We start from the raw sequence: 8234 nt of genomic DNA, 5'->3' as shown, positions 1-8234 counted from the left end.
TCTTGCCAATGATATTACTCCTTTGGATTCACAAGCACTAAATTCACTCACAAATTTTATATATATATAAAAAAGACATACTGTCATAAAATCAGCTAACTGAGCATTCCCCAATGAAAATGAAATGCTGCTGTTCGTCAGAAGAAGTGCTGGTTCTGGATCATTTGTCTATTAAATATTTGGCAAAGTCTGACTGCAGCTCTAGTGTCCTCCTCGCGCTGCTCAGCCCTTGCCAGTCCCCGGATGCAGCCTCGTTCCCGCACCTATGAAGGCAGAGCATCCCATGCTAGAGGTTTGTGCTGCCAGTTATTGATTGATCTTTCTTGCCACAAGAACTGGACAGTTTGAATTTGTGCTGGTGGATGTGTTTGGCTTTGCAGGGGCAGACCTGCGTGTTGTTTCATCAAAGCGGGGAGTCTGCAGAGCCAGCCTCGCACAGGGAAGGGCAGCAGCGTTCTCGTTGTCCATGGGGATGTGGGCTGCAAGTCTGCACGGCAGAGATACCATCAGCAGCCCTGTCATCAAGACTGTGATCCATCCTGTAATGATGCTACTTGTAGAGAGCATGGATCTCCTGTGCCTGGGCTCGGGGGGTCCAGAGCGTTTATAAACCCAAGGAAAACACTGTGAATTCTGCTGCCTTGACAGATAGTCAGAAAGATATTGGATCAGCTGCTGACCCCTGGGGAAGCGGCAGAGGTAGGTACAGTGCTCAGAGACTCCCTGGAGGGTTGGAGTTAATGCGTTTGACTCATACCGCAGGAGTAAAATGTTCTGCTGTCTCAAAGCAGTGCTGGCGGAGTGAGGGCAAGAGAGCTGTGTCTGCCCTGTTTAACGGGCAGGAGCAGGAACGTGGATGTCACTTCAGACAGCCGCTCCTGCTGCTGCTGTGCTCTCGCGGAGCATGACCGTTCCCTTCCCTGCCTGCCCTCACTGAGAGCTCCTAGTGCTGCGGGCGCGAGTCTGGTCTCCCTGCCCTGTGTGCCCCTGCTCTTAACGGGGCACGTGGCGTTGCTTATCCCTGTGCTGCTTCCATTGTGATTCAGTAGAGACTCTTCTCGGGGAAGCTCGAAGCTGCGATTGCTGCTGGTGGTCCTCTGAGAGGCGGCTGGGTGCAGCTTTTGCTCATGGACCCCATTGCCGTGGAGACAACGGTGCACCGCAGTGGCGCGGGTGCCCAATACCATTACCCTCCTCGTGGTCTGACTTTCATGCTGATGTGTCTTCAAAGATAAAATGCTTTGATTCTACCTAAACTTACAAAGGGTTCTCATACACAGCTGGGATGGGGCAGCTCAGAGAAGAAGCTTTGTTTGGCCACGTCTCCATAGTTCCCTTGTTTCTGATGCAGGGCTGATGATAGAGAAGTGGGATACTGCCAGCAGGCTCAGCTCACACAGCCGTCTGGCCATCTGAAGGTGCAACCTGAAGTGAAACCAGGAGCCAAATGGCAGCTCGGGGGTGAGGTAGGTGCATCCTGGAAGCACTTGACAAAAGCTCCTGCTGCCTGAGCGAGCGGTAAACCAGCACAACGAGGAACCTGGACTGGCTGCCAACAGGAGCTGGTGCATAACCCAGATCCCTGTAACAGCTTTCCCAGCACTCCCTCGTGGACTGTGCTGATTTTGATGGGCACATCATGCAGTTTGAGGTTTATTATATTTTTAGAAAGAATGAAGCTTTGAAAGATCCCCCCAAACCAAATCCAAACTGCAGAACGGTCAACTCTTGTCAGCATTAATGCCATCAAGCAGCCGCTGGCAAGGACAAAGGGGACGGGGTTTGCAAGTTCAGCTCTTGGCTTTTTTGGGGCACCTTGGCTGCTGTGCCAGCAGGTAGAGGAATTTTATAGCTGAGCCTGGAACATTTTGCAGAGGCATTTCTCTTGGCAGGTTTATGATCTTTCCTGCCTCAGCTGGGAAGCCAGCAGGACTGAATAAATCTCCAGGCCAACAAAAGCCCAGGATGTTTTCACAATTGCCAGGATTTTATTAATTTACAAGTACATTATTGAATTTCTTCCTTCCTAACAACAGCTTTCACTTAGACTTAAAGGGGACTCCTTTAGTGTACTTGGGTGTGCGTGATAGGCAAAGCTAGTGAAACTCTGCAAGGAAGTCACCTGTCAAATATTTTTGCCATTAATGCCAGTAAACTGCAAATGTGATAAGATGGATTTGGTGCTTTCATTTGTCAGGTCTTACAGCGCTTTGTAGAAGGGGGACTAGCTGCCTCTCCCGTACCCTGGGAGGACCTGGCCCTGGGAGCTGGCCCACGCCACCCAGCTTGTGAGACACGAGGCTCTGTAAGTTCCTTGTGTCTGCAAGTTCCACCAACACTTAGTGCAAAAACAGGCTGTTCCTTCATCCCGTTCTCTTTAAGTTCTTTGTGTTTCTGACCACTAGAGAAGTTAATTTGGCATCTTTGCCTGTTCCACCTCAATAGTATGATCTGCTTTAAATACATACTGGCACCTCCATTGAAAGGACCCGAGTGTCCCCAAAACCTGAGCAAGCTGATACATTACTACGACATTTCCCACTGCTTCTGGGGTGAAACACTACTATTTTTATCTATGTTTTGGGACCTGCCAACCCATTCCATAATGAGAGTCAAATGAGCTACTGAGACCAAAGCAAAAGAGCAGGGTGTTTTAGACTGGCAGATGGTGTGTGTGCGCTCAGTGTCAGGATTACAGTCCCTGCCTGTGCAGGGCTGCCTTGAGAAGGGGTGAAAAGCCAGGAGCTGAGCTTTCCCGTTGGAGGTGGGCAGCACATAAAGCAGTGCCTGCAGTAACCTGTGGTGACAGTGGCTCCGTCTGACTCAGAGAGACAGCAGAAGCTTCACCACCCACGTTTTCAAACCCATCTTTGGTGTGTTGCTGCATCCCTTGCAGTGAGCAGCACTGCAGTTTTGCGCCTATGATCCAAGCACACCCTTTGCTAGCGGCTCTACCCAGCCCTTAACTGAATTTCTTTCTATTGCCCACTTAGTCAAGGTGGGCAACACCATTGCCCAAATTTAGCTTGTATCCGTGTTCCCATTTGGGGCCCCTCAGCCGTGATAGGTGTCTCCTCTGTGCACAGCCAGAAGGAGATGGTTCAGCCCTAGCTGCTCCTTGGTCGTGGGTGTTGTGTCAGCTGTAGCTCCTGCTGCTGGGCATCTGCAGGAGAGCAAGGAGCGGCAGATGCGGCTCAACAACTTTCTCTGCAAAGCTGATGGGGCAAGTGCAATTTTTAAGTTGTTTTCTATCCATCAGGAGCTGCTGTCCCAGACACATCTTTTTTCATTCTTAGTGTCTAATTTACCTTCTCTTGTCCTTAAGGAATACCTTCTCCAGATCTCAGTTTTTCCTGGTCCTGGTCTCCACCACTGCTATCTTTTCCTGGCCCACATTTTTTACAGCATGTCCATCCTCAGTGGTGCACTCAGTCAGATTCCATGTTCTGCAACAAGCCTGCAAGGACAGTTAGTGCCTTCACAGGCTGCCTCACTCCGCGTGCACAGTGTCCTCTCCAGGCTGCAGGGCAGTTGTCCATCCTGCCGTGATGTGTGTTCAGGAGTACATGTCCTGTCCCCTGAGGTAGAGCTGCTTGTTAATCCTAAGCGTTGTTTTCTGCTAGTGGTTGATGCTGCGATGTGCTGGTGCAACTGGCTGGGGCCAGCCCTCGGTGCTGAGTGTCTGAGCATCAGTGGCTGGGTAATGAGGAGTGGCTGACAGGACGTGCCACGACCTGGCCCCCTCCCAGTCTGGGGACATCTCTCTGCACAAATGCCCCTCCCATGGGACAGCCAGGCAACAATCGTTGACTGGAGCTGAGCTAGGACTCGGAAGGGCTCCTGCACTGCCATTACTGTTGCTGTTCTGATTAGGGACAGGGTTACTAAGATAGTGTGGTTTCCTTTTTCCTTCTTAAATTTTACAGGGTTTTTTAGCAGTATTTTCCTCTTGTATTTTCCTTTACTGTTGCATTGTGCTCCCCACTGGAGCAGGCTACCAGGGGTTATCACAGCCTGCAGGTTGCAGATCCCAGCTCGCATTTACGGCAAGAATAATGTTCCCAGTGCTTCTCATTTGTACTCCTGAACAGCCAGGCTGGGTCTGCTCAGCGTCTCCCAGCCAGCTCTGGAGGAGCAGGTGACAGAGAGAGGCAACCCGGTTCCTGTGCTGGGTGTAAATGAGCAACTGTGCACCGGGGATGGGTGGAGCAGAGCCGAGCCAGCAGCAATGGGGCCGAGGGTGGGCTTCAGTGCAGAAGAGACCCATTTCCACTCTGCTTTGGTCCCAGAGGGCTCCTCTGCCCTTCACCCCCCCCTCGCCCTCGGGGGTATGGAGGGGTGGGAAGGTTGGCTTCCGCCAGCTGCTCCCCGTTGCTTCTGCCACGCTCGCAGCACGGCCGCCCGACCTGCCCCGGCTCCCGCTGGCACCTCTGCAGCCGCGGGGCTCGGGGATCTGTTCTGGTGCCGGACAGCCCTGCTTTCGGGGGAGAAAAACGGGATGCAAGCTAATGCAGAACAGCCTCAGTGATAAGGACCTGTGCAAGGAGGGAGGCCGTGTGAGCACAAGCTGACACGTACAAATAAGGGGACCAGTCCTTTCTTTAGAGCCTCTTCTCATGGGCAGCCTGGCATGGCAGATCCCACCCAGGGAATGCTGCGGGAAGCTGGGATGTGAGGGTCTGGCCCAGCGGAGGAGTGTTGCCACGAGGCTTCCCACAGCCGATTCCTCTCTTTGGAGTCTCCCAAAGCTGGTGGGCTTGTGTGGCAGGCAGGGCCCCTCCCTTCCAGGTAACAATTAACGGGAAATATCTTCAAGTGATTAAAAAATTTAAACAGGTTAATTATTTCCAAAAAGAGAAAAGAAGAATTAAAATGGTTTCTGTGGGTACATTTAAAATACAATCAATAATTTATCAGACAATTTTCATTCAACAATGAGGAATTAGGAGGCTTCAAACCCTCCAAAATTTTATCTGCAAGGGAAATTGTTTGAATTATTTATTTTCCTTCCTGTGGCTCGTGCCAGGGGAGCAGCCCCACCGGCCAGCCCCACGCGCCTGTGCATGTTTCCCAGCGGCTCCAGGAGTGGGACTGGGGGGCTGGCCAAGGCGTGGGTGCTGCTGCAGGTATGGGCGCGGGACCTGGAGGGTGCTGCTGAGCAGGATTCTCCTGGGAATCGGCTCGCCGCCCCCCGCCACGTCCTGCAAGAGCTCCAGAGACGGGCAGCCTAGAGCCATGCACGTGCCACTGGCGACCTCCTGGCCTGGGAAGGGGTCTGTCCCTCTGCCAGCACCTTGGCACGGGGCTGGGTTTGCGGCGGGGGCTCGGTCTCTCGGGGAGGAGGGTGCCATTCCCAGGGCGCTGAGTGGCTCTGGGCAGGCTGGATGCCAACAGCAGCAGAGTGGCAGGAGCCCAGCCCCAGGATGTAACTAACCCCTAGGGAATACGGCAAAGTTGGAAGTGAAAGAGAAGCCAGCCGGAGTTCATCATCCACCCCGTGAAAAAATCTGCGTACCATAAATAACCGAATGGGCATACAAGCTGCTGGAAACATGCCCGGTTTTACAGAAAAAACAAATATAGTGAATTGAAAATAAATGGCATTATTAGCAGAAAGGTAGTCCCTAATTAACCAGATATAGTCCATTACTGTAGCCTTCAATTCATTAAATTGCATAATTACATAAAAATACTGTTGATGTGCTATTCAGTATATCTGGTATTGTCTTCCTAACAATTAGCTCTATAATTGTCAGTTTGACAGGGTAATTAAAAATGTTTGAAGATGTTGTGTCAGCCTTTCTCCTTTGCTGAGCTCAGTCAGATGTCTCTGGAAGATGATTTTCTACCTGACTCGACCACGGTTTTGTTTTTGATTTATACCAACTCATGGATTACTTTGATGTTCCTGCTAGGCTGACTTTTAAAAGTAGGAGAAAAATAATTCCTGATGTCATTTTCATTTACTTTTAGGAAATCTGCGGCCCCATTCCCCGGTTCATGCTACTGGTGACGTGACTTTCTTCCAAGCAGTTTTTCGGACAGAGCGTTGTGAAATCTGACATTTGTAGCCCTAAATCTTGGTTCTGTTTGCTGTGTAAAAGCTTTCATCCCACATGCATTTTTTATGAATGGATTGAAAAATGCAAGAAATAAAGCCTGTAGCTCCAAGTCATGCCACTGTGTGCAGAGCAGGGCTGCTCAGCCAGCACGGGCAGCCCCGGGGAGCCGGGCAGGGCTCCTGCGCATGAGGCTGCTCTGGTTTGCGGGGGGCTCTCGTGCAGAGATGCTTCCGGCTGTGCCGGGCTTGGGCTCGGGTGCGATGGTGGTAAAATGCTGCGGAGAAGCACAAGACTGGCGGGTCTGCATAGCACTGGAGGGGTGCCGGTGGCACGATGCCCTGGACACAACGGCAGGGAGCAGGACATGCTGGGGAGCCCAGGACTGATCAGCTAACAAGCCGGGAAAGCACACACCCAAGCCCTGTGTTGGGAACGTGCTGTGAAGCAGGCGGTTTCTGGAGCGCTTCATGGCAATCAGTCTCAGTTCTGTTGGTTTAGGGCGGTGATTGCCACTTTGCATGGTCAAAACCCAGACTTATTTCCCTTTTCAACAAAATAAAACGAATATTCATTGCTGAGAAGTGATAAATATATCTGTCCTCACACCCAGGAGCTTTGCCAGCTGGGTTTTGGCTGGATGGGAGTCTGTTTGTGAAAGCTTTCAAGGATTTTTTGAAAATACTCTGTTTTGAATCATTAAACGAACGAAGTGATCTGGTCTTCTGGAATAAACAGTAATCACGTGGAAGTGAAGTCTGAACTTCTTTCTCGGCAAAACAATTTCCAACACTTCTGTCTCTTTTTTATTTTTACATTTGTATTTGCATTTATGTTTATGTTTATTTTTGTTCTTGGACACTGTTTCTCACACCACGTCTTTTCTGCTACAGCAGGCACACTTATTCAAGATCACACACTTATCCAAGTACTCACAGCATTCAGCTGAAGGAGTCCCCTCCCCACACTCCTTCCCCTCGTAGCCAGAAGCATGACTCCAAGTCCAGATGGCCCCGTTCCACCACTTTCTAGCCATTAGTTTGTATTCAGTATTCATAATTGCTTTGCAAACCGAGAAACTTTACAATCTGTTGCAGGCCATTATATGCAAAACCATGCCCAAATAATTGATCCCCTGCCATCCAAATTGCAGAAGTGCCCGAGCGTTTTGTAATCTTACAGAAAAGGTTTGTATTCCGAGTATTTCAAACGTATATTAAAATAAACTTGACAATGAGTAACAAGGCATAATTTTACAGTGGCTCTGTCATTAAGCGATCACGCACCCATACCTGCGCACTGAGGCGGTGTCCTGCTGGGAGTCTTCTCTCTCTAATGCGTGATCTGGAGCTGAACCAATGCAATTTATTCCTCTGATGTTCCACATTTGCCAGCCCCATCTTGCCACTGCCACGGTGTGCTCACCCGTTCGCCACGAAGCCGGCAGAATATCTAATGCTCTGGTGGGAGGAGGTGGTACGCGAATCGCACAGCCTCAGCTCTCTTGAGCCCGGGTGGGAAGCCAGCTCCGACGCGCCCTGCGATACTGCTGCTTCGGGAGGGAGGGGAGGCTGTGGCACTACTGAGGACTGCCCAACGCCTGCCCTGGTTGGGGTGCAGGGCCAGCGCCGGTGGCTTCAGTCCCCGCTTGGGAGGTGAGCCATCTGTCCCCGGAAAGCGAGTGATTTCCCGGAAGATCAAAATGACATAATCTCTGTCAGGAGTTCCATCTTTCTGGGACGGTGCCGCCTCAGTGGGCGCAGGGAGGTAGCCTGAGCCCAGTCCCAGCTGCGCAGCCCAGTCCTTGGGCATCCGGAGGGGCTGCGGGGACCCAGCTCCGCAGTGCGGCACCGGCAGCCCCAGACCCCTCCATGCCGAGGCGGGACCATGGCAGTGGGCAGAGGCAGCCCCCGCTGCAGGCAGGGTGCCTTGCAGCACATGTGGGTCCGGTTTCAGGCTCCGGCATCTGGATTGTGCTTCTCGGGCTGGTGGGTCTCTGCCCAGGGTCTGGACAGCCCATCCTTTCATGCAACGCTGGAAGAGCTGAGCGTGTCCGGCTTTCCTCGATCCAGCGAGCAGGTCTGGGAGGCAGCACGCAGCAGTGGAGGAGGGCATGGGGAGAGGCAGGGTGCAGGCCAGCGAGGTTTTAGGAGAAGGGGGCAGAGATGATGCTGT

At 51.8% G+C, this 8234-nt stretch overlaps 1 long non-coding RNA gene across 1 annotated transcript; it reads left to right on the top strand.

Moving 5' to 3' along the window:
* Nucleotides 1–1374: 1374 nt before the first annotated feature.
* LOC142089014 (uncharacterized) lies at nucleotides 1375–6171 on the top strand. Its single transcript, XR_012676078.1, has 2 exons — nucleotides 1375–1466; nucleotides 5974–6171. It is a non-coding gene; the product is annotated as an uncharacterized LOC142089014 (long non-coding RNA).
* The last annotated feature ends 2063 nt before the right edge of the window (nucleotides 6172–8234 follow it).

Source organism: Calonectris borealis, chromosome 16 (genome assembly GCF_964195595.1).
Source record: "Calonectris borealis chromosome 16, bCalBor7.hap1.2, whole genome shotgun sequence".
NCBI classification, from domain to species: domain Eukaryota; kingdom Metazoa; phylum Chordata; class Aves; order Procellariiformes; family Procellariidae; genus Calonectris; species Calonectris borealis.
Note: the sequence above shows the minus strand (reverse complement) of the source record. Positions and strands in the feature narration are given on the sequence as shown.